The sequence below is a fragment of the Sceloporus undulatus genome, chromosome 3 (genome assembly GCF_019175285.1).
Source record: "Sceloporus undulatus isolate JIND9_A2432 ecotype Alabama chromosome 3, SceUnd_v1.1, whole genome shotgun sequence".
In the NCBI taxonomy this organism is placed as follows: Eukaryota; Metazoa; Chordata; class Lepidosauria; order Squamata; family Phrynosomatidae; genus Sceloporus; species Sceloporus undulatus.
In genome coordinates this window covers 204,231,520-204,256,735 of record NC_056524.1, presented here as the reverse complement: position 1 = coordinate 204,256,735, position 25,216 = coordinate 204,231,520, and the positions used below count along the sequence as shown (strand labels likewise).

At 38.4% G+C, this 25,216-nt stretch overlaps 2 protein-coding genes, 1 long non-coding RNA gene and 1 pseudogene across 11 annotated transcripts in view; 2 read left to right on the top strand and 2 right to left on the bottom strand.

Moving 5' to 3' along the window:
- PDCD4 (programmed cell death 4) overlaps window positions 1-25,216 on the top strand; it is a 777,136-nt gene that overhangs the window by 632,485 nt on the left and 119,435 nt on the right. The gene's annotated exons all lie outside the window — the stretch shown is intronic.
- The window catches only part of RBM20 (RNA binding motif protein 20), a 149,889-nt gene that overhangs the window by 75,422 nt on the left and 49,251 nt on the right, over window positions 1-25,216 (top strand). The gene's annotated exons all lie outside the window — the stretch shown is intronic.
- On the bottom strand, window positions 7,577-11,612 carry LOC121924883. The gene is made up of 3 exons (XR_006102750.1): window positions 11,509-11,612; window positions 10,220-10,325; window positions 7,577-7,748 (listed from the first exon to the last, which is right to left on the bottom strand). It is a non-coding gene; the product is annotated as an uncharacterized LOC121924883 (long non-coding RNA).
- On the bottom strand, window positions 18,292-18,467 carry LOC121927402 (annotated as a pseudogene).

Genomic DNA, 25,216 nt, shown 5'->3' with positions numbered 1-25,216 from the left:
ATAACTATACAAAGAAATCAGAAATACTGTGACATGAGTGATTTTGACTTTGGCATTAAATGATATATCTTTATATTCAAGGATCTTATATGATTCCTTCATAGCAGCCTTTCCAAGTCTTAACCTTTTCTGAGATCTTGACTACAGTCTTCAGTTAGGCACATTACTGATTGTATAACTGGTTGTGCAATTAGAAGGTTGTAAGAGTCCCAGGGTGACTCCTTTAGCTCCTTCCATGGAGAGGAGCACATCATAATCCCCTGTCTCTGTTGTCTATCCATGATGAGTGTTTGCATGTGTACCTTCAAGACTTATGATGACCCTATGAATTTCATAGGGTTTGCTTAGGTGGTTCTGCCAGTTCATTTCTCTGAAATATAGCCTACAGCACCTTTAATCATTGATAGTCTCCCATCCAATGACTAGCCAGTGATTGAGCTTCCAAGAACAGACAGGATCTGGTGCCTTTAGGATATTTTGGCCCTGCCCAAGAGGTGCCTGCAACAATTTCCCCTCATAGATGTTCATTGGTTTCTAATCAATATACAGTATAATATAATCAGTACAAGCGCGTTGGTGACTAAAAAGGCCAATCCGGGATGTGTCCTTCCTGAATCTTCATTCGCGAAGCAAAGCCAGAGAGAGATAATCAGTAATCAATTTATTGTATAATCATTATACAATATAATCAAAAAAAACATCCTTTGTTCATTAATAGTGGCTTCAAGCTCTCCTCATTGAGCAGCACACAAGACTAGTAGTCTTTAGGTTGTGCCAGGGTCAGCAGCCTTTAGTAGGATATGTCTGAGCACGATCAGCCTCTCACCAGTTGCCAAAGTATCTTCAGTGAATGTCTCGGTGAGGTTGTCTCTTACTATTCCTAGTATACCAGTTGTAATCAGGAGAGTGGCTTCTCAGCTCCTCGGTTACATAGGGAGTCTCTATGGCCAACTGTCCTACTCTTTTCTTAACTCTTATTTCCATGTCCTTTCCACCTTCTTATCAGGCTTTCTTTCACTCCTCCCACTTTTGTAACTAAAAAAGGTTTAAGAAAGAATAAAAGAATTGGGAATCTTGTGCTAACACTGAAGACTGATCAAAGGATACCATTTCCCTTGGTCTGTTAGCATACATTGTTTTGCATAGCTGTGATCAATATAATTACCTTGTAGATTTGCACCCTGAAAGCAGAAGAAGTAAGAGCATATTTGGCTGTAACGAACATAGGGGTGACCACTGAAATCAATGTATTTACTTACACATGCCACTGAAATTATGTATCACTCCCGCTGCATATACTATGGCCAATATGTATAGAGTCTCCACACACGATGACCAGAAAAGCCTCAGTTTCCTGTTCTTCTGGTGGATGGGGCTACACAGTGGCTACATCATACATGGCCACACAAAAGAGCATGTGATGCTAAATAGTTTGGCCAGAAGTGTCTCCTTTCTACCACTCCTCTGACTTCTTGTGCAATAATGTGTGTGTGTGTGGGGGGGGTAAATTAGAATAAACTGTGGAGTCAGTCCTTGGTCAGGGGATTGAGGGAACTGACCCAGAGCTGGAAGATTCTGACTATCTATTTGAAGAGTGGAAGCTGGTGAGAAAAAGGGACACAGGATCAGGAGATGGAGGATGTCCTGCTTAAGGGGCTGCCATCCCACCAACTTCCTCTATCAGTAAGCCTCCTCCCAAGCACCAGAAGCTCTCTGGTACAAATGGGAGTCCACTGAGAAGGGAGAAGAGGAGTGGGTGAGGGCTTATTAAAGATAATCTTAGCAGCCCTACTTAGTTCTGTCAGCATGGTGGTAAAGACATTGATGGCACATTGGGAACTGTTATCCTAGTCCCAAATAAAAGGAAGCTGACAATACAGTATTCAGAATGGTGTTAAGTGTTAGCTTGCATGGAGCAGTAGGCAGGTTCCATGGTTCCCCCCAGTAGGGCAGAGGTAGTTCAAGTAAAGTGTTTTTATCCCTTGTCTTTGCAGCTCCTCTTAAAATCTGGAATAATTTAAATCTAGAGGCACGGACTACATTATTTTAAGTACACCCCCGTTACTTGTAAGAGTAAGAATCCTGGGATTTGTAGTTTTGTGAGACACTAACCACTCTTGGGCAGAGAAGGCTAAAGATCTTGTAAAGCTACAAATCCCAGGATTCCATAGGATGGAGATACAGCATTTAAAGTGAGGTAAAACTGTATTATTACTACAGTGTAGGTGCATCTTAGGTTTATGGATACTTATCAGATTTGTTTCAGAGCATAGATCATCTTCATTGCTCTTGTGCTATTACAGAAAACTGGGTGCTCCAAAATTTTTACCCTCAACAGACAACAAGCTGGCATGAGAAGAATATAGAAGAATATATTTGCATCATTGTAACTGTTACATCACTGAACTCCTTAGTAAAGATAAAGGTTTCCCCTTTGACATGATTGTCAAGTTGTAATTCCCAATTGTAGGTGCCAGTGCTCATCCCCGTTATTAAACCAAGGGAGCCAGCGTTGTCCGTGTTCATATGGCCAGCATGATTGCATGGAATTTTGTTACCTTTCCACCAAAGTGGTACCTGTTTATCTACTTGCACTTTTATATGCTTTCAAACTGCTAGGTTGGTAGAAGCTGGGACTAGTGACGGAAGCTCACTCCATCACACAGGGCTTGGGTCTGCAATTGTTGATCTGCCAACCCTGCAGTTGTCAGAGTCAGCATCTTAATTGCATAGCCACTGCTAAGTCCACTGAGCTATAATTATTGTAGTATCTTAAAAGGATTTATGGTTTTTATTTTTTAAAATTGCTTTAACTATGCTGTTTTTAACATATGTTTTATTTTAATAGTAGCATTATTTAATTATTTTTAGCTTTAGTAATTAATGTTTTAGCATTATTCTTTTAAATTATTGTAAGCTGCCTTGAATCCCATTTTGGGAGAAAGATGGGATGGATGGATGGATGGATGGATGGATGGATAGATAGATAGATAGATAGATAGATATAAATAAATAAATAAATAAAATTTTGGTCCAACTTGAGGTTTGTTTGAAAATAATGTGTGCGTTTTGTTCTGTATATTTGTGCATTATATGTATTTTACATTTTATTGTTGCAAAACCATTTTATTGATGTAACGTTGCTTTTGAAATTTGTTGATCTCTGCAGTATAACAGAAGTTGCAAATGAATAAATTGATTCAGTAGCCTTATCCATTATGGTTTTGGTAATGCATGGTGTATTAGTACCAGAAATTATATTAGCGGCCTGTGTAACATTGCAGACAGTGCATACGTGTTATTGTGGCTGGACAAAAGACAGAACAGATGTATAGTTGTTAGACGTTGTTCCTTTGCCTCTATACCTTACTAGATTACCTTGCCTGCTTTGTATTATAACATTAAGACATTCCACAGCTTCCACCAAACTAATTATCCGTTTGTCGTTTAGAGTCCCAATAAATGGGAAACCTGGTGACGTTATACACTCATCATAAAAATACATTGAGCAAACTAAAATGCAAAATCAATTCCTGTGAGAGCAAATCAATTCCTGAACTCTCACTAGAAGCCAAAATGACTAAGGGGTTATCATGCATTTGTTTTTTGTGCTGATTCAGATGAGCATAAATTCAAAAACATTATGGCTTCTAGATTTATGTCAGAGATGGACTATTTAGAGTCCTGGGGTGTTCACAGACTTCCATGCAAGGATTCTTAGAGCTGTCAGTTAAACTACTATGTGCAATTACTCTGCTATTCATCCTTAGCAGAAAAGCAATGGGAATACTAAAGAAGCAGTGAAAGAATTTGGGAGGGTTACAAATGGAAAACAGTGCTCTTCATAACATTTGTTCTCTGAGACAGGGTGATTGCTAGCAATTTTGTATCTTCTCTGTAACCAGCACTCTTTCTTAATATTCTTCATATAGGCTGCATCCTCACTTCAGAAATAATCCAGTTTGACAAGACTTTAACTGCCACAGCCAGTGCTATTGAATTTCCAGAATTCGATAGCATTGACTCATGGCAGTTAAAGCAGTAAATAGAGAATGGTGCAGTGGTTTGAACATAGGATTTAGACTCTGGAGATTGGAGCTCAATTCCGTGTTCGGCCATGGAAACCTGCTGGGAGGAGACCTTGAATGAGTTACACACTGTCAGCTCCAGAAAACCACAGGGTTTTCTGGTGTTTCTTAGAGTCACTAAACTTTGGAAATGACTTGAAGGTACACTACAACAATTCATTTATAATGGCTATATTAATTTATAATGAACAATCTTTAACATAAATAGTGCCAGAAATTTGTATAATTCATATGGGCAAATGACCATAATTATAACAATAATAAGACATTACTTATGACTGGTTTATAGCAGTAAGAAGTACATGACACGGTTACCTAACTCAGTTCTTATTAAATGTATCAGTTCATTGGTCTCCATGTATATTCTGTTCCACCTTGGAATACATAAATGAGATAGTTTCAGATCTTTTAGTGATAGCTTTATAATTTAAAACCAGGAATGAGAAGCTCCTAAAACTGCACTTATACATGGTTTTCTAGTTTGTGATGGTGTTCTCCTAGAACTCCTTACTAGGAATAATTTTATGCTATAGTTTATTAGACAAATTTCAGGATTTAAATCGCCTTAATTTACCTATTGTAGACTGTTTGTGAAAAGGTGCAGAAATATTATTAGCTAATAAAGGTGGTCATTATTGTTTTCTGCACTTTGGTCATTGGGCCTGAACAGACAGGCCAAAATAAAGCTGCTTCGGGTCACTTTGGAGGTATGCTGTTTAAATGATGCATGCATCCTAAGAGACCAGAAGTTGTGCTAAATCCATGCTCCAGTCCTAACGACTGGAGCGCAGCTTTGGCACAGCTTCTGGCCTCTTAAGATTCCTCTGTCATTTAAACAGTATACCTACAAAGTGATCCAAAGCAGCTTTATTTTGGCCTATCTGTTCGGGCCCATTGAATGTTTTATTTCACTGTCGTACTTTTTCACACTACAGATGGTCTTAATGATTTTCTCTTATACCCATGCAATTTAAGATGTGCCTATTCCCTTGAGCTAGAATTTATGCAGACACCCTATTACACAAACAGCTGGGCATGCATACAGACAGATGGTTGCCTATGTATATAGATCAAGTGTAGGTTAAAAGATTATACCACAATTCCCATCTGAAAACAATAAAATGGCTCCTGGTCCTGATGTTACATATCAAATACAGAAGGGTTGTACCATCACAAATCCATCTCTGCACTGGATTAATTTTCAAAAATAAAAAATGCCTGGAACCCTTAAAAGGCTGCATTTGTCATTTAATTGTTGCTATAAGTGAAAGGTACATTATTTTCAGGGAAACTTTTCTATGTTATGTGAAGCAATGTTTTCTCAAAAGGGGGAAATCCATATTGATTTGTTAAACAGAGACTCTCTTGAAATCCAATGGTGGGAAAGATGGTGTTCCTCAATGGTAAGACATACTGCTGTTCACTGGAGTACTGTTATTTGGGGCAATTTTTCTCCAAGGTGTTGAGTGAGACATAAATGTTGATGAAAATTAAATTGTATTTTCTAACAGGAGACAAATGTACCAGCCCTTTCATAGTACATAGCTGTCTACGCCAAGGAGAATGAATCTCATTAACTTGGGTTGTTTTACTCTGTCGTCAGCCCATTTTGATCGCTAGGGGACAAATATTTAGTATCCCAAAGAAGTAGTCTCGGGATTGACCCAGGCTGTAGCTTGGCTGAGTGGTTGGAACGTAGAAGGGACCCCCAGAATCCAGACGCTAGTTACACTTAAATCTTGGTGAGGATTGGTTTCTTTGTTAGACTTTAAAATCTTAACTATAAATACTAGGCTTGTCTTAGCATTTTTTTTTTTTTGCATGCTTCTAGAGAGTCTTATGTGAAACAGATTTATTGTGGTTATTTTTGTTCATAATAGGATGGAAATGGTGATTTGTGTTCTAAAATATTGTTACTCCGATATGCCTATCATGGGCAGATGACTATTTTTTACACGTACATGTATATTAAGGGGCTTTCTAGAGTGTTTTGTACAGCACATTTTCCGGCAGTTTTTCACTGCTGAAGCAACAGAAGAAAGCCCAAAACCATCTGTTAAATACTCTCTATAATATTTTAACTCCTTGTTAACTTTTGTACATATATCACTTCTGTTATGATACCAACGTCCCAGATCATGTCATTGTTTTTTCCTGAGAGAAAAGATTTTTGTGAAATCATAAATAAATAATAAAAAACCTGCCTCATGCCATGCGGATCTGAAATATTTTGACATATAATATGTAACATTATTATAAAATTACTATTGAAAGTAAGTTGACTATAGATATGCATATACATGTGTGTATGTACACGCACATATATATGTGGAGAGGTTGCTTTTTGTGTTATAAGGCACTGCAAAACACCATATGTAGTACAAAAGGTTTATAAATTGACGATTACTAACACTACAGTGCTATTTGCTTACTTTGGAGAAACCCTTGTTGAACTCAGTGGAGCTTATTTCTCAGTAGACATGTATAAGGTTGCTCTCCAAATGAGATTTGGTTTCGTTCCTAGTAGATTTAAGACATGAGTCAAATGGACAATAGAAAGTTAACTCGAAAGAACGAATCTGATTGGTGCAACCAAATGCAATACCTTAAAGGGAAGTAATCCTGTATACCTAATTGGTCATTCAAAGGGACTGTTAATTCAAATACACTTTATTTTTAAAGACTCTTGCCTCTGCATACCCCAGAACATAAAACTGTATTTAACTGATTCCTGAAGGATAAGCTTTATTTCTAGAAAAAGATTTCTGTGACAATAAAATAATAAGTGGATAAACATATAAGTTTTCAAAAGCACGGCTATTTAAACAACTGACCCTGTGGTCTTTAATAGTAATATTTAATGTTACAGTAGGTTCTACTTATATGTCAAGAACTGTGCATGTCAATCATTTCCGTTTAGAATGCTATTGGTTACCTATACTATTGATAGAAATATAAATACATGCATTTTGATATGTATGTTCATTTATCTGGCGTGGAGAAATCTCTGACTATTTTATGAGTGCATTAGGAATATTATAAAAACATATTGCATGGGGGTCACAGAGGTATAAATACAGGAGATCTGATAGTGCTGGTTTTTTAAGACATTATTTGGCCAGCTAAATTCAGTGTAAGCGTTCTGGTGCTTACTTTTACATTTTACAGTTTTGATGTAGCACTGCAGTTCCTTTTGTTATGTCCAATCTCTTAAATTGGAAGCTCTTCTTCTTCAGGATTCCTTGAAATGTGTCTGCCCTCCAGTGCTAATATGTGAGAAGACGGAACATATGGCATAAACATCAAGTGATATTGTTTGCCATTTACACTCAGTGTGTGTAATGCAATAAGAATGGCACCCAGAAGCCATGTGACCTATCTGCCAGTCGTTGATGTAGTTGGATGTGTGTGTGTGTTTTGTTTAAGCAGTGGAAGCTTGTAAATAGCATGCGGAAAGCAGGTAGAATATGAATGGAATTTTATAAGGAAGCGTACATATGACATCAGAAATGACTTTGCTGTATTTTCTTAGGATCAAACCTACACTTTATTGGCATTCTAGTATGCTACAAAAAGGTAAGATTCCATTATGTCATCTGGTCTCTTTTCTGTCATGGAAGTGAAACAGGTTTCTCAGCTCCGCAGTGTCATTATTTCTTTCTGGAAATATAGTATTGAATATTAGTTTAGCATTACCAAATTGTTTTATAATTTAAATTGAAACAAAATATTTTTTTAAAAACGCTGTAATCAAATCTTATAATACATTATGCAACACTACTTAAAAGTGTGTTGCATAATCAAAGACTTTGGGTTTATTTTTTATAAGAAAGCACTTATTTTTCTACTTCGTAATAGAAAAACACTAAAAGCTTTTAAAGATGTGTATGTTTTAACTTTTATATATTTGGGCATTGTACCTTATATTATTTAAAAAGGTTAAAATGTTTTAACACAAATCTATCCATCTCGTGGGGGCAGGAGCAGAAATCATACAAATAACAAGAAATAAATTTTTATGCTAAAATATTGCATATTTTATTTTTAAGCACTTTTTCTTTAAAAAGATATTTATGCATAAATCCCTTTTACTTCCATAGGAGAAGTGCTCCTAATTTTTTGCTGTATTGAAGCTTTAAAATAATACTACAAGCAAAAGTAAATGCACCTTTTCTTTTATTGCTGGATTCATTAGAATGTAACTGATATGTTTCTAATGTATTCTCTGCACTTTCAGAATATAAAGAATACAACCATAAAACATTTTGGGGTATAGCAACTTCTTGCCGCTTTCTCTTTCTACAGCTGTCTTATACAATTCTATGGAATTTGATATTTTGAACAAAACTTGTTCCTCTTTTCAACATAATATAAACTGTAGCCAATTTCAGTATCAACAGCTGTGCACGTGCCAACTTTCAGTAATGTCTAATTAACAATGAGATACGAATATTTATTGATAGATAATTGTTTTAAGATTTATGATGCTTACTTCACGTAAGATTGCTGGATTTATCTATTTGGTAGACTGGATTTACAAATGTAGATTTTTTCTCCAAGAACTGTTTTATAAAGCGTTGAATAACATTTATTGGTATAGCAAAGTTTACAATGATGGACTGATACTAAACAGAAAAGTGGTACAAGTTTATTAACCAGAAAACTACATAATCAAGTAATTATTTCATCTTAATATTGTCATCAGTTTCAGACGTTTTTTTCCAACCACTTCAAAATAGCTATGTTCAATCAAAAAGAGACAAGAGGAAATTGACTCTGGTTCCAGCTACTATCCTTGTTAGTCCGGTTAGCATCTTACATATTTTCGGTACAGAAAGGATGGTCTGGGATGGTTTCTGGTATATAAGAAAGCACCCATATATCTACATTGAATTTGTCGGGTTTGGCCGTCTTCTCATTCCACAAGGCCCAAGAGCTGACAGTTTTACTGAAGAGAAAGAAACACCTCACTGCTAGGACACAGACTATGAATTATGCTTGTGCTGATCTGAGGCCAGTACCTGTCACCCTGGAATTATTTAAATGATGAGGGCGACTGTTCAAACACTGAAGGCAAGATTTCTGAACTTGGCAATTCTTCCTACCATTAGACAAGAAGATTTTATGTTCCCTGGGCTCCCAATCTTGTCTGTCACATAGTTCATTTTCCCTAAATGTTTTATGCAGAACCTGAGCAAGAGAACAGTCAGCCAGGCAGTTGCCAGTCACTTAAACTGTAAGAATAAGAACCTCCACATAGCTTAAAAGACCCTTGCTGTACTTTCTCTGGTCAGACTATACATTAGTGTGTTTAAATGGTGTGTTTAGAATTATCATTATTCTTTCATAATATAGATCAGCTATGACAAAAAACAGGGCACAACAGAGGAAAAGGTTACTATACTTCTGTCCAGATACAGATAGTGTGACTAGTCCTAAGTAAACTATTTAAATAACTACTTACATTCAATGTAGTTTGGATCTCAGAGTTTGAATTAATTTAAAACGTTTACATGCTGCCTTTCCTCCAGACCAGCAGAAGACCAAGGGCACAGCAGCAATACAAAATATTCAAAATACAGTATACATATAACTAAAACAAATGATAATACAGCAATTTACAATCCCAATGCCTTCTTAAAAGAAATGTTTTACCAGCTCAAGAAATACCATTAGAGAGGATGCAAGGGAGTTCTAAAACCTAGATCCAGGAATTAAATAGGTCCTCTCTCTGATCTCGTATGAATGTATTTCTGGGAATGACAAGATGCACAAGAAGGCCTTTTTGACTGTGATCTCAATAGGTGGACAGGCTTGTAGAGGAGAAAGTTGTTTTTTAGAGGTTAGAGTCCTAATTAGACATTTTAATTGTTCAAATTTTATAATAATTTTAAAACTTTTATCTGTGAGCCACCTTGGGTCCCTCCATGAAGAAAAGCAGGATATTAAATAAATAAATGGTGTACCAGTCTCAAATAAGCAAACCACTCGTAGCCATGCACAAGGCCTGGACTTCCATGGTCAAGATCAGTTTCAGGAATTCCCAAAGCTTGTGCTTTCTAAGAGAGTGCTATCTCATTCAGCAATAGCTGAACCCCAGTTTCAGGATTGGTTCTATTCAGCATATGTACCTCTGCACACTTCTTGTTTGAGTTAAATTTTAGCTTGTTTTTCCACTCCCACTTCAGACAACATTCCATTGAGTCTTCCAGGAAACAGTTGGATCTTCATGTTCTCCTGGGAAGAAGATAGAAAGGAGGTATTACGCTAGATTATATATAATTAATAATCATTTTGGTGAAAGTGAATCCATTAAACCCAGATGACATTCCTTAAAGGTAGAAGTTGAGTAGCATGGGAAATAAGCTAGAGTCTAAATGGCATAATAGATGAATGGTCGAGGAACTCGAGTTTCTCTTTTCTGAAACAAGCTGTCCAAGAAGGAACAGAGTGTGCATCCAGCTTCCCTCCAGATAAATTCTGTGGAAATGGTTCAACACCAAGAATAGCTCCTGTAAAGTTTAGACTAACAACCAGAGCAGGTTTTCCTCTCCACTGAGAAAGAAATGCACTGACTAGGGGTGTCAAGCTGCCAAGCTACTCACATGTCCAGCAGAAACAACAAGGATTAGGCCCTTCCCTATCCAATTCTTGCCATAAGCAATAGACATAAGACTGCATCTAAAACATTAGTGAAATTGACTTTATAATCTGTACCATTCAGAAATACCTATACTGTGAAGTCACCATTTGCTATAGCATATTGTTTCAAAATGAGACACTAGGTAAAAATTCCTCAGTATAAAAGACATGCAGAAGCTGTGCTGAAGCTGCACCTGGGAAACCCAGCCCAAAAAGGAATGCTTTTTCTCCCTCTCCAATTTGGTCCCATGCCGGAGAGTGCCCTTGAGACCGCAGCGTGTGCTTGATGCAGTCCCACAGCATCTTGGGCGAGGGCAGCTTCAAGCCACCCCTTCATGGCCATCTGTTTCAGCTCTAACTAGCTTATTATAAACATTCTGAATCACCACCTTTCTACAATGAATTTACCATACACTTGACTAATCTGCTTCTGGTAGTTCTTAATTTTCCCACCCAGAAAACTGAGACCAAATTAAGTAAGGGTGTACAGCTAAATGCACCGCTGAGTTCATATTTTCTATCTACACTGTTAATTTCAAAGGACAGTTGTATATTCAATAAATTACAGTACGACTACTGCTGCTACTATTTTATTTACTTAGATCCTGTCTTTCTCCTAATATAGGGGCACAAGGTGGCTAACAACAAATTTAAAACAGTACAATTTAAAAAATAATACATAAGCATTAAAAGTATAAGAATAGAAAACAAGCAATTTAAAAAATTAAAACAATTACTCATTAAATTTTTTAAAGTGTATTAAAAACTATATACAAACCTTGATATTTGACTTGCTCAGCATTTGAAAGCCTTTAAAAACCCTGATGGCACAAAAAATGTTTACATGCCACTGAAAGAAGAGCAATGATGGGGCCATCCTGGCCTTTCTAAAGAGGGAGCTCCAGAACCTGGGAGTAGCCACTGGGAAGGCATTCTCTCTTTTCCCCAATCAATGAATCTGAGAGGGTGATGGGACAGAGAGAAGCCTGAAGCCTTATTGATATGATTCAAACAGACTTTGCATTATAGCCTATGACTATATATATCTTTCCTCACTATAAATGCCACTCCATTTCTTCTTAGGTTTTCATTGCTTGAGTAAAACACTTTGCAATTATCTGACTCAAAATGCCCCACTCCTGACCACTTTTAACTCATTCAGCCCTAGTATTGCTATGTTTATATGTTCCATTTCTTGTTTTGCTATTTCTAGCTTGCCTCTCTTCATACGTCTCACATTCCTTTGTCCTATAATATGAACTGTGCAGTTTCAGACTTTCTTTTTGCTTCTAGGCACGTCGACAACTGATCTGTTTTTCGGTTTGAGTTTGGTTATGTCATTGGCCCCCTTGTTATTTTCACTTGTTTTCTGCTCTACTCTAGTAGTTCTCTGTATGTTTAATAATGTTTTATCTAGTTTCATTATGGATTATCTCATCATAGGGTTTCTGTGGTAAAAATCTTCAAAGGGAGGGTTTACCATGCTTTTCTGGGCACAGTACTAACAGGAGTTAGTTATGGTGCCACTGCCATTGTCTCTCTGAGATTCTCAGCCATTGTCACCCTTCACTGCTGCAGCTACCCAGTGATTCTTTGTTACATTTCATCTATCTTCTAATCAACTACTTACGTCCCACCATCTCCCCACCATCCAACCTGTTCTGGCCTCTCACACGATCAATTGCCTCAGCCTCCATCCTGTGATCTGCTGCAATCTTGTCTCTCACTATTGCAGCTATGGTCCATGGCAACCTGAATCATCCTTTTACATTCTGATTAGCCTTCTGCTTCCCTGATCAGGGACCAGGTCATTAGTGGTAGCATCATAGGTCCAGGCCAGCCTCTCGACTGCCCTCTGCTCCCCTTTGTATATTTGTATGTTTTTAACCGCCACAGAATTACAACTTGAACTTATTTTCCGTTCTGTGATATTCACACATGCTTCAAAGCCTGTATATTTATCTATACCTTGGCAGATTTCAATTCTGTGTTACACCCTCTAAAGAAACAGATAGTTGTTTTCCAGATTTTACCTGGAGACTAATTTTTACTGGTTTATCTATATCTTAAAATACTTAGAATTAGTTTGGACAGTGGGGAGAGTAGGGGCTTGAAGGATTTAATAATTAAATTTTGATCAGAGTGGCAAAGAGAGGTCAAGATCCTAACGGAGCATTATGCGTATGCAAGTGAGTGGATGGACATTTTCTAACCTTGCACAAAGAAGATTCCTGTGTCTCCTTTCACAAGAGTCCTCCCTGCTTCAGCCTCTAGGACATCTCCAAACATAAACATTGTTGAACCACCTCACCTAATTACTACACCTGGCATATGCAGTTCAGGTATGCTTGGTCTCTTCTAAAGCCACTTTCTTTCTGAACGTTTGGTTCCCAGCTGCATCACTGAGGATGAGGGGAGAAGAGGGTCTACTTGAGAAAAGCAGACATGCCAGCCCAGCCTCACAGTAGCTATTACTGCTTCATTTGGGATCATCTCTCACCCATTCTGTCCTTTGCCATCTGTTCATTAGGTACAGCTGCTGGGAATATGGGTCTTTCTGCACAGCCAGTATTACAGAGCATTTTGGCCAGAGATGGTACTTTGGATTTGTGGAGGTCAGAGCTTGGAAATAACTGCTGAATTTAACTTAAAGAAATATATTCTAATTTGAATGTTATTTCCTTATAAAATGTGAAAATATGAATATACATGAACATACAAATGAAAATATGAACACTAATTAACAACTGACTAATTTACAAATGAACAAAATATTTATATTCATATCAAGTGGGGTGAGGTTGGGATGGCACAACACCCACATGTTGATATAAAGGGAGGTCCCAAGGTTTAAAAGTTTGAGCACCACTGAGCTATTCAGTAAATAGGTAAATGTTCTGCATATGTTCAGAGGTACCCAAACTATTTCAGTTAAAGAATTGTACACCTTTGATTCACCAACTGATTTCTGCAGCCAGTAATAGATGTACTTCAATAGGTTAGTGTTCTCTGACTAGAATGAAGACATCATTCCTTATTAATCACTTTCATTCCAGACAAATATGGGCCTCCGACTAACCTGGCTGAACCATTTGTGGCTGCAGAGCACAACGGAACTCCCATCTTCTTCCTTGGCTTACTAGACACCTTTACAGAAGCCCTTGTCTCTTTCACAAGCCTCTGGAGGTCTTAGCTAGTCAGAGGCCAATCTGGCCCCTGAAGAGGATGAAACCTCCCCACCAGATGTGAAAACTCATAGGTTTACTTCCACTTCAACATCCTCCAGCACTCTTCTTTCATTCTAGCTTGAACTGCATTCTCTCTATCTCTCATTCTCAACAACTACTTTGGGTTATACCTTGTAGTTTTGCTTTCTCTAGTTGCTTTATATGTTTATCACAACTTTGTGGTGGCCGTGCGGCCAGTTCCATATTTGGAATGAAATGGAATCAGAGTGCGCTTCATCCTCATTTTGAGGTTCACCTTCAGGGACTTTGTGACTGCAGGCCCAGGTTAGGAGTTGCTCTACCTCCTTCACTCCTGGGTAGTAGAGAAAACATGCATTGGCTTGGTGCCCATACAGATTTCACAGCTGTCACTCTGTGGCTGCCCCCTGGCAGGCTGGCTTCCCAGCTGGGGTGCTGATGCCCATTGGAAAACAGGTGGTTGTCTGATTCCTGGATCTGTGCTTCATGTCAAGCTAGCATTATTACAGCTATAAATAATAAAATTGTGGCCTATTACTTCCAATGATATTGAGTGTTCACATGCTTGGGGCTCCCTCTACAAATGCAAGCATCTTATCAATATACTCACAAAGAATCCATGTTTTTTCAAGAATGAGTGAGCAGCATATATGCTGATAGAACGGGGTAGTGCTGGAAGAAAGAGAGGTGCAGATCAGTGATTACATTCATATTTAACAAATTGTTGGATTGCATGCTTTAGGACAACCAACTCTACATGGCAGTTTGCAAATTTATTGCACTACAGAATTCACCATCCCCAGCAATCAGTCACATCCAAAAACTTTTGGGTTAGCACTAGCAACTTAAAACTACAGAGAGCACTTTTTAAAGGCTCTACTAAAAATGTAAGTAAGGAGCAAAAATTCTTTGTAACCTGTGTGCTTAAACTAACTTCACATTCTTTGTAAAGTAACACATTAATTAAAAACTTAAGGCATGTATTAAATTAAACCTCTCTTTAATTGCATCTGCTCACTCTGGAAAGTGCCTGTACTAAGTGAAGTTTCTAAACTCTTTAAATGTCATATATGTTGTTAACTGCCTTCAAGTTGACCCTGACTCATGATGACCCTGTGGACGAGACATCTCCAAGATTCTCTATCCTCCCTGCTCTGCTTAAAGCCTTCAAATTCAGGCCCATGACCTCCTTAATTGACTCCAGCTATCTGGCATGCAATCTTCCTTTCTTTCTGCTATCTTCTACCTTTTTTAGCATCATTGTCTTTTCTAATGAGTCATGCCATCTCATGATGTGGCCAAAGTACAACAGACCCATTTGGTTTTTTTGGCCATTCACAATATGAATGAATGAAGGTTTATTTATATACCGCCGTTCCAATGATCACGGCGGTTAACAATAATAACAAAAACAATAACAATACATTATATAACATAAGAACCCCCCCAAGATAAAACCATACATCATCATAAAAGCCATCATTCATTCCTAACTTAAAACCAATAAAACATCAATATCACCAACACTCTTCTCCAGCATCACATTTTAAATGAGTTTATTTTCTTTCTGTCTTCACTGTCCAGCTTTCATATCCGTACATGGTGATGGGAGATACAATGGCTTGGAAGATTCTAACTTTAGTGTAGATCTTTAAACTTTAGGATCTTGTCTAGTTCTTTCATAGCAACCCTACCCATTCCTAGTCTTCTTCTGATTTCTTCTGATTTTGATCAGTATTTGACCCAGTACAGGAAATTATTTATTTATTGTATTTATATCCCACTCTTCAGCCAGAAAAGCTCTAGTTAACTAGACATTTCTCTGCCCTCAGGCTTACACTCTAAAAAAGACATGACACAAAAGGAGAAGGGAATGGCAGTGGGAAGGGGAATAAGTCCAGCGGTTCTTCTCTCGCTCTGAGCCCTGGACCATGGCAGATGGATTGGAGGGAGGGCTTGTCTTCTTACTTTAGGCCAGGCCTGATGGAGCTGGATGGCCTTTCTCTCCCTCTGAGGCCGGATGATTCAAATGGCAGAGAGGGAGGGCTCATCTTCTTATTTTAGACCAGGCCTGATGGAGCTGGCCGGCCTTTCTCTCCCTCTGAGCCAGATGATGTCCTCATTACCTAGGTTGAATTTATATAGATCGTTTGTGGCCATTATTTTTTATTTCTTTATGCCTGCCTTTGCACTTACTTCTTTTACTTTCCTTATTAATTATTCCATGTCTACCATGTTTTCTGCTAGAAGTATGGTGTCATCTACATATCTTAGATTTTCCTTCCTCCTATCTCCACTCCTTCTTCTGTGTCTAAACCTGTTCTTTGAATTATGTTTTTTGCATGCAAGTTGAGCAGATAGTGTGATGGAATGCAACCTTGGCTTATCTCTTTGCCAGTTGGGAACCATTCGATTTCTCCATATCCAGTTTTGACAGTAGACTCTTGTCCTAAATACAGATTCCTCATCAGGACTATCAAATATAATGGCACTCACATTTCTTTAAGAACATTTCAAAGCTTTTTGTAAGCTATGGCTAAGACCTACCTGTTTAGACAGGCTTTTAAAACAGAAAGTGTTTAAAGCATGGAATGGAGTTGTATTGGCCCGTTACAGATGGGCACGAAAGTACGCACGGAGCGCGTACTAGGGTTAGAAAGGGGCGGTGCTTCCGCACCCCCCTAACCCTAGTGCGCGCTCTGCGCGCACAAAATGGCAGCGGGCATTGTGGAATTACATTTCTAAAATGATTGACTTCAACATGGAGCAGGAAGGAGGTGGTCTGTAACCCGCCACTGTTTTAATGTTTATCTTCTTAATTGTTTTTTATTCTTTTAATATGTAACTTGTTTTAATATTGTAATAATTTAATTCTATTTTAATGTAATATTTTGTATGTTTTTAATTGTACTGTTTTTAAATGTTGTGAGCCGCCCTGAGTCCCAGTTTTGAGGAAAGGGTGGGGGGATGATGATGATGATGATGATTGTTGTTGTTGTTACTGTATATTATTTTGTGATCTGTGCAGTCACAGGCTTTGCTATACTCTATAAAGCACATGCTGATTTTCTAGTGGAATTGTTTGGTGTCTTCCATTAAACATTGTATGATTGCAGTGTTGTCCCCAGTGCCCCTTCCTTTCCTGAACCCTGCTTGCTCATTTAGGGTTTCTCTCTTACATATGATTAGAATGATGCTGCAGAATTTTGAACATAATTTTGCTTGTGTGGAAAATTAATGCAGTAGTCCTATGGTCCCTTCAGTCTTTTGTGTCTCCTTTTTTTATAGATGGGGATGTATATTGATCATTTTGCAATCTGTCGGCCATTGTTTTGTTTTCTATTATTTTTGGGCATATTTTAGTTAACATTAGAGTCAATTCTGTCTGTATGAATTGCAACAGTTCAATTAGATTAACATCTGTTCCGTCCTGGTGATTTATTCTTCCTAATTTCTCTTTGTGCAGGTTCCACTTCACCTTCTAGAATTTGAGGTTCATCTTTGTATGGTTTTTCATTCCATGTGTCGTTCATTTTATCATCTCTTTTATATAGCTCCTCTATGGATCATCTTTATATATCTTGGTTCTGTAGTATGTTTGTCTGATCTTAGAGCATTTAAACCCTTGGTTTGAACTTCCCTTTGAATTCCTGGATCTAGTGGAATATTTTTGTGAGATATTTAGCCTTCTCTATCAGATAGTTCTGGTGCCATAACAATCTACAGAGCCTAGAATTCCATAGCATTTAGCCATAGTAAAGTGGTGTCAAATTGGATTCATTCTTCAGTGCAGATGCAGCCAATGAGACAGGACAGTTGAACAGTAAAATGCTTATTTGGAAGCACCTTATGTTATCATTCAGTTGTATGTACTGAGGAATTCAGTTCTTTACAGCTGATTTGTTAGTTCTTTGTAGATGAAACACTTTCTTTGATAGCAAAGAGTTATCCACTTCCTTTAAGTCATATCAAATTTTATTTGCATCAAGCCAATGGTCATTACATTTTAAATAAGTCTAGCACAAAGGCATTCTACTACTGATACTAAAACAAATTATATAATTAAAAGGTGTTGTGGTCAGAGCTGCTTGCTCCCTGGAACTTGTGTTCCCATACACATATCAGAGTTAATCTAATGTGCCCATACCCCTTTCATGAAAGTATGAACCCCTCACCTATTTCTAACTTTTTTCCTGTGGGGCAGAACAAACAGGCAGCAAAAAGTGGCTGAAACCTGCATTTTCCAGAAGCGGGTTGAAATACTGCTGTCCATATCAGCCGCTCCCAAATAGCCAGACTGTATGGCATAGCATCAATCCGTGCCACTGGATAATTTTTTTTGTGTCCCCACCATCCATGGACACCATCACACAAATACAAGTTATGCAGTTGAGTTTCCTGCGTTTGGGGAAATCACAGGGGTCAGCACACCCGGAGTGCAATGGATGAGCCTACTGCCTAAATGCCATCCCATTTGATGGCTGCCCCTTTGAATGGCCATGCAGTTGCACCTGCAATCCTCCACCAGTTTGGAGCATCGGTGTACCCAGTAAAACATTAGGAAAGCACAATCATGGAGGCCCCTCCCTACATGCCCCTTTCAACCCCCTTCAGTCCATGCCTTGTCTTCGATTGTCTGGTTTGTGTATGTTGTGCCTATATCCATTGGAGGTGCCACACTTTCACTTCTTTACATTGCCACCCTGACTCCTTGGAAATGCCACCTCCGTCCTTTTTAAATGCACACCTACACCAGTGTGTTTATGTACAACCTTAGGGTTAGGGTCAGGATGGACAGCTCCTTCAGAACTGCTCTCACGTCAGGGCGTTTATATGCAGGGTTGAAGGTGTGTATTTTCTGCCTTGAGTTGGAATATCCCAGGTTCTTTTTGCTCCGGTTTTTAGCTCTAGAGCGCAGCTTTAATCCGTTTTTGCCTGTTTTGGAGGCCTGCATCATCTAAATGCCCCACCTTCAAAGCAGTTTTAAAATGGTTTATTTGGCCTATGTTTACCAAATTACCAAATCATTTTGCAACATCTATAACACTGCTGCATTGTGATTATCCATACTTTGGTAAGAACCAGGTTTGATTACAACCAGAGGCAGATGAAAGACCTTCCCTCCATTCCAACTGCCACTGTCCCAGTCTTGGAGGAAGAGAAGAACCAGAAGTGTCTGCTGGACTTAATCCCCTTCCCCACTGCCATTCCCGTCTCCTTTTGTGTCATGTCTTTTTAGATTGTTAGTCTAAGGGCAGGAAACTGTCAATTAACAATTTGTAAGCCACCCCCAAAGCATTTCTGAAGATCGGACTATTAAATAAATAAATAAATATTCTGTGCATAGGTGTACCTTTACAAACAGTAGAAAAAATTCATCTGGCTAGCTTATTAGGAGATATGTATTTCATGAGGATTTAGGGAATGGTGCTATATTCCAGTTTGCTTTCAGACATAATTCAATTTCTGGTTTTAGTCTCTAAAATTCTAAATGATTTGAGGTCTGGATATTCAAAGGAGTGCTTTCTTCAATATAAATATGGGATTTCTTCCTATAGCGAGTTCACCTTGACAACTGAAATCTGTTTTGTATTTTAGCTTGTAATGGTGTGACTCTTTCTTTTACTTGTTGTTCAGTGTGTTAGCTTGTCTTAAGTACTGTTAGAATTTCATTGTTTTAATTTAACGTTATAGTAGAAGGACAAGTGACATTCTTTTAAATTTAAAATTTATATGAATGAAATGTTTCAAAAACACTACAGCTGAAATGCTTGCACCTAAAAGAACATTTAAAAAAAACCTCTACCAATAATAAGAACAGGAGCATTCAGGTTAGGTGTTGTATTTTCATATTTGGCACGATATCAGGACTGTGCACTTGCTATGGGAAGAGCTTTGCACAGAGAGAAGGAAAAACAAGTTGCTGCCAATTTTTGAAGTGGTGTGTTGAATAGATAGCATGCTGTGAGAATTAGTGCTATGTCCATGATAGTTAAACACGACCATCTGCATTAGCCAGTGTATTTATATACAAGAGGTTTTTGCAGTGTTAACTGCCATCACCTCCTAATCCTGATTGTGGAACTAGTTTTTTTCTCTGGCTTTCAGACCCTTACTTACCTGCAAGTGAAAACATGACATAATACTCTTAGCCTTTCACTTTGGTAATCTGATTTTGAATATGATAAGCATACACATTAAGTTATATTAGATGTAAGGTTTGGTTCCCATATTGATTTGTAAATACTAGTTTCCTTTTTTTACAATACATATCTGTGTTACGGAAATATTACTTTAAGTACAGTATATTTGTATTTTATAATGTGGAGCTGCTACTGCTTCTTTATTTATTCATTTTAATTCTGGTGCATGTATCAGCATAGGTTCAGCTGCTTACAATTCTGTCTTGTATTTTCTTGTTGCTTAGTTTTATTCTGTCTGTATGTGCCCATATTTCTTACTACCTTTTTAATACACAGTACATCTTTGCAAGACAACTAGGCTGTAGCACTACTTGGTATTCTGTTACCTACTGGTCAGTGCACCAGTTGAAGTCAATCATTTTAGAAATGTAATTCAAAGATGTTTTGTTTCTGGAAATAGAAAGGTAGCTGGTTATTTTAGAGCACTTAATTTGTTATTTATTTTGGCTTTGAATAAGCAATCATCAGATTATTTGAGTGTCTGAAGTGGCATATTTTCTACTTAACCTTTTCATCACGTTCACAGAAGGGATTACTCTACTAATCCAAAAATCCTGATATGCACAAATATAAGTTCCTGCATGTTATTGGTAGCAGAAATGCCTGAATGACTTAGCTGCACTGGTTAGGATGTATAGGTGTGCATCCATAATTTTCCAGAAAGCAATTCACATTTTATAGTTCTTATGTATTTGATATTTTTTTACTATGGCAGAATGCCAGTAACAAATAAGGGGGGGAAAGGAAGACTTTAATATTTTCAATTTTTAACAATTGAGCCTTCTCACATTTTTGCCCATTACCCTGTTGAGGTGCTACCCAATAGGAGATACAATTAATACTAGGTGCTTGGGTCTTTTTCTTTTTTCAGTTCTGGTTAAAAATCGGTTTTAGCATTTTGCCTAATATCTGCATATTTTTCTTGAATGCATTCTTTTCTTTCACCTAGCTAACTAGTTTGGTCACTTTCACACGGGAGAAATTAGGAAATTATCCCAGGGCAATGCAGAGGCAAACATGCGTTAAACGGTAATTTGCATGAGATCTTCAAACCAACAGCGAACACAATCCACAGGCAACCATGGCTTTCACATTAATATGCATGAACCATTCAAATGAGATCAAAGAGAATCCAGTACTGATCCAAGCGCAATGGAGAGTCAAGGGCATCTTTCACAGGAGAAATTGGAAGGTTATCCCAGGGGCAATGCAGACGCAATCATGGGGTTAAACATTAATCCACATGAGCTCTTCAAACCAACAGTGAACGCAATCCACATGCGACCATGGCTTTCACACTAATATGCATGAACCATTCAAATGAGATCAAAGGGAATCCAGTGCTGATCCGAACGCAATGGCAAAATTGAGTAAATTCGGTAGATTACGAAGTTACAAATCCTGTTGTAACATGAATTTGTACTCAATTTGCCTGCGGCTTGTTGTGAAGCATTTTTCCAGATCAGCCCTGGATTCCCCTCCATTCCTATGATCCTCCTCTGCCGCCGCTGCTGCCTCCTCCTCCTCCCCCCCCCTCTGGCTCAGAGAGTGTGACTTTTGTGGGGGAAGAGGGCTTCCAAGGGGGTATCAAGGATCGGGAGTCTGGCTCACCCACCTGGCGGCACCATCATCCCCAGACCTCCCCAAGGGCAATGGCGTTCCTACCCAGGTCTGGCAAGATCCTCCTAGGAACCTGTCCTCTCCCCTCCCCTCCATTCCCAGCCCCCTTGGCTCTCCTCTCCCACCAACCCTTGAGGCTGCAGCTCGCCTGAGGAAACCCCAGTGGTGCCACACTGCTAAACCCCTGGGGTGCTTGGAAACAGAACCCCACTCCGCGCCGGCTTCCCTTCACAGTGGCTCAACCAGCCATTCGCATCTCTTGCCAGTCCCCCCGCCTCACCACAGCCACTTGCCTGTCGCTTTTTTTTCTTTCCTTCCCTTCCTTCCCTTCCCCTTTTCTCTCTTTCACTTTCACAACCCTCCTCCCCACAGGCTGCGGGAGGGAAGGGGGGAACATCTACACATCTCAAGCACACCACTTGGTGGGCTCTCCAGCTGACTTGAGGACTGCATTTGTGAGTGTCCCTGGGTCCAAACCAAGAGGAGGAGGGAGTTGGCGGGCTTTCCCCAGCCATGCCTTACGTGTGTGATATTCTTTTTCCCCCTGCTCTTAAATTATCATTATTATTATCTTGAAGCCTTCATCTTTTGGATCCCCCAAACAGCAACCACTACCTCCTTGGAGCATGGGGGGAGAGCTTGTGAAATGACAGCTACAGCAAGCACAGAAAGGTATGTCGCCAGCTGGCAGTGGAAATTTGTCCTCCCTCATCTGAACCCCACCTGCCCATTGGGCCCACTTAGATGGGGTTTTAAATTCTTGTTGGGCGTGTGTGTGATGACCATTCACTAACGGACTTGCTTTTCTGGGATGCCTGCACTTTAACCTTTTTTGGAATGGGAGCACATGGTTGTCGTGTGAAAGAGTCCTTTGAGGAGAAGGCAATACAAGAGCAGTAACAATTGGAACACAAGAAATCATCAACATTAATAAAATAAAGAATATTGTTTTGTCTCTCCTAGTTCTCAGTAGTGTCGAGCAGATGGAACACATTCATTCCCATTAACAGAACTGAGACAATGATAATCCTATGATAGCCCTGTTTAAATATTTGACAGGATGGCATTCTGAAGATGGAACAAGTTTGTTTTCTGCAGCTCTAGAGAATAGGACCTGGAGCAACTGATTCAAACTACTGTACAAGAAAAGAGATTCCATCTCAACATTAGGACAACTCCTGTTAGTTAGTAACAGCTTTTTAACAGTGGAAAATACTGCCTCAGAGAATGGTAGCATCTCCTTCCTTGGAGATCTTTAAACAGAGGCTGGATGGCCATCTGTTAGGATTGCTTTGATTGTGTATTTCTATAGGATTGTGTATTCCTATGATTCTATGAAATGGAAACCAAGAAAGGAATTGCAATGATGTGAGATACTGTATGTAGTCTTACACAGAAATCTCCCTCTTATGTATTGTGTAAAAATTATTTGGGGACAGCAAATATATTGTGAACACTTTGTCTTAATCATTTTGTTCATCCTTCTAAAAGAAAATATTCAACAATCTGATTTTTTCAAAGAGGAAGAACCTTCAGGGACGAATTGGGGTGGGGGTGATTTTTGTTTTATGAATTTCCCTGAGTTTTTTCCGCCTAGCCTTCCCATCTAACCAGAACACAGCCTCACATTTTATTGTGTTTCTGAGCAAAGCAATGCTTGTTTTTGCAGCAGAAGCCATTGTCCCACTACCCACATGAGCTGTTCCTATTGCTATGAGCTGTTCAAATCACTTGTGTAATGGAGCTTTATATTCCGAAAATCATGTCCTTACAGATAGAGCAGGCCTCGCAGATTAAGTGGTTTATTTATTTATGGTGCGGAAAACCCCTGGTGCATTCAGGACTACTGTGACAGCACGCAAAAGGGATGAATGATTTTACTATATCTCTCCAGTGCCCATTCGTTGTGTCTACCAGATAGCTGGATGTCTTACAAAGTCACAGCAGCTGCTTGAACTATTCTAGGCTGTGCCTACTAACATATGGTCTTTTATCTCATTGAATTAAACTATTAGAAACATTACTTCTTCTCAAATTGTAAAGAATGGAAAGGTAATCAAAACATCCTTTTAAATTCAAATTATTAGATCATGTTCACTAACACACTTTTGAGTTGTTTGGCATGAACTTTTGGAATGGTTAGGAGAATATGGACAAAGAGTAAAACAATAGTTGCATTTGTTGTGACCCACGTAACAGCGTGTAAAATACAACATTCCAGATGCCAGTTATACAATCTGTCTTTCACAGTTCTGTATATATAATTAGGCATGAGTGTGCCTAATTCTCTAGTAAGAACACCACACTTGGGAGTTTCCAGACATATTGCATATGCTGAAGCACTGGGTTTGGTATATAATGGTTTCAACTCTGCAGAGCTAAGCACCCTCACATCTAGGCAGGAATGCTTGTAATTTGGGTGAGTTGAAGAGAGTAGTTGCAGGAAGTTGTTGTTAACACAAACCTTTTTCTGTTTTATTATGGCTGCCTTTTGTAAGGAAATCTTTAAAAAGCATGCTTATAAAGTCAGCTGAAAGGATAAACATGAGAAATAACAGAGAATAACCAAAAGGGAAAAATACATCTCTTGAAGTCTGTGATTTTGAATGAGTTCCATTGTTAATGAATAAGCTAGTCTTCCATTGTGAGTGAATAAGAATCATTTGTGTATACTCAAGTTTAATAAATATGATCTTTTGTAATATTGAATAACTTGACTGCAAAAAGTTTATTTTCCCCCAGTGTTCATGTAACTTGATAGTGTCACATTGTTTAAATAGAATAAATTGACTGGATCCCAACTCTTGCCACAACTCATGCCTGTCAGTAAGGGTCCTTTCCATATTAAGGCCTTTGCTTCTGCTGAAACTTTATTCTTCAGCTATCAACTGGAAGCAAAATTAAAACCGGAGTTCCACAGTTCTCACAATGCCCATTCCTATGCAGTGCTCATAAGTATGTTTTCATAGATTTCCCATCCAGTAGAAAGCATGCTTACGATTTCAGCTGTCTCAGAAAAATGTTTCTTTGTTTGATGTAGTTTAAAGAGTTTTTGTTGGAGTTAGCCCGAGATTAATGATTTTTTCAGAGCTAGTTCCCTACAGACTACTGGCATTACTGAAACAGATGGTTTAATTAGTAATTTCCTTTCTTAGCTCAGTACAGTCATCATTATTATTTTACCTTTTCTTTGTACACATTATCAAGGTAAATTTAAAGAGTCTGTTACTCATGACATTTTGGATCTAAAAAGCTACTTTAGGCCATCACTATTCTAAATGCATAATTATTGGTCCCATTTGCTCATTTAACCAGATTACAAAGTATTTATATTTGTCAATGCACTGCACATCTTTAACAGTCTTTTTCAGATTACAGTACTTCCTTTTTACTGGTTATCTTGAATTTGATTGTCTTAATATTCAGAATATTCAGAAAGCCATATTTATACTATTGT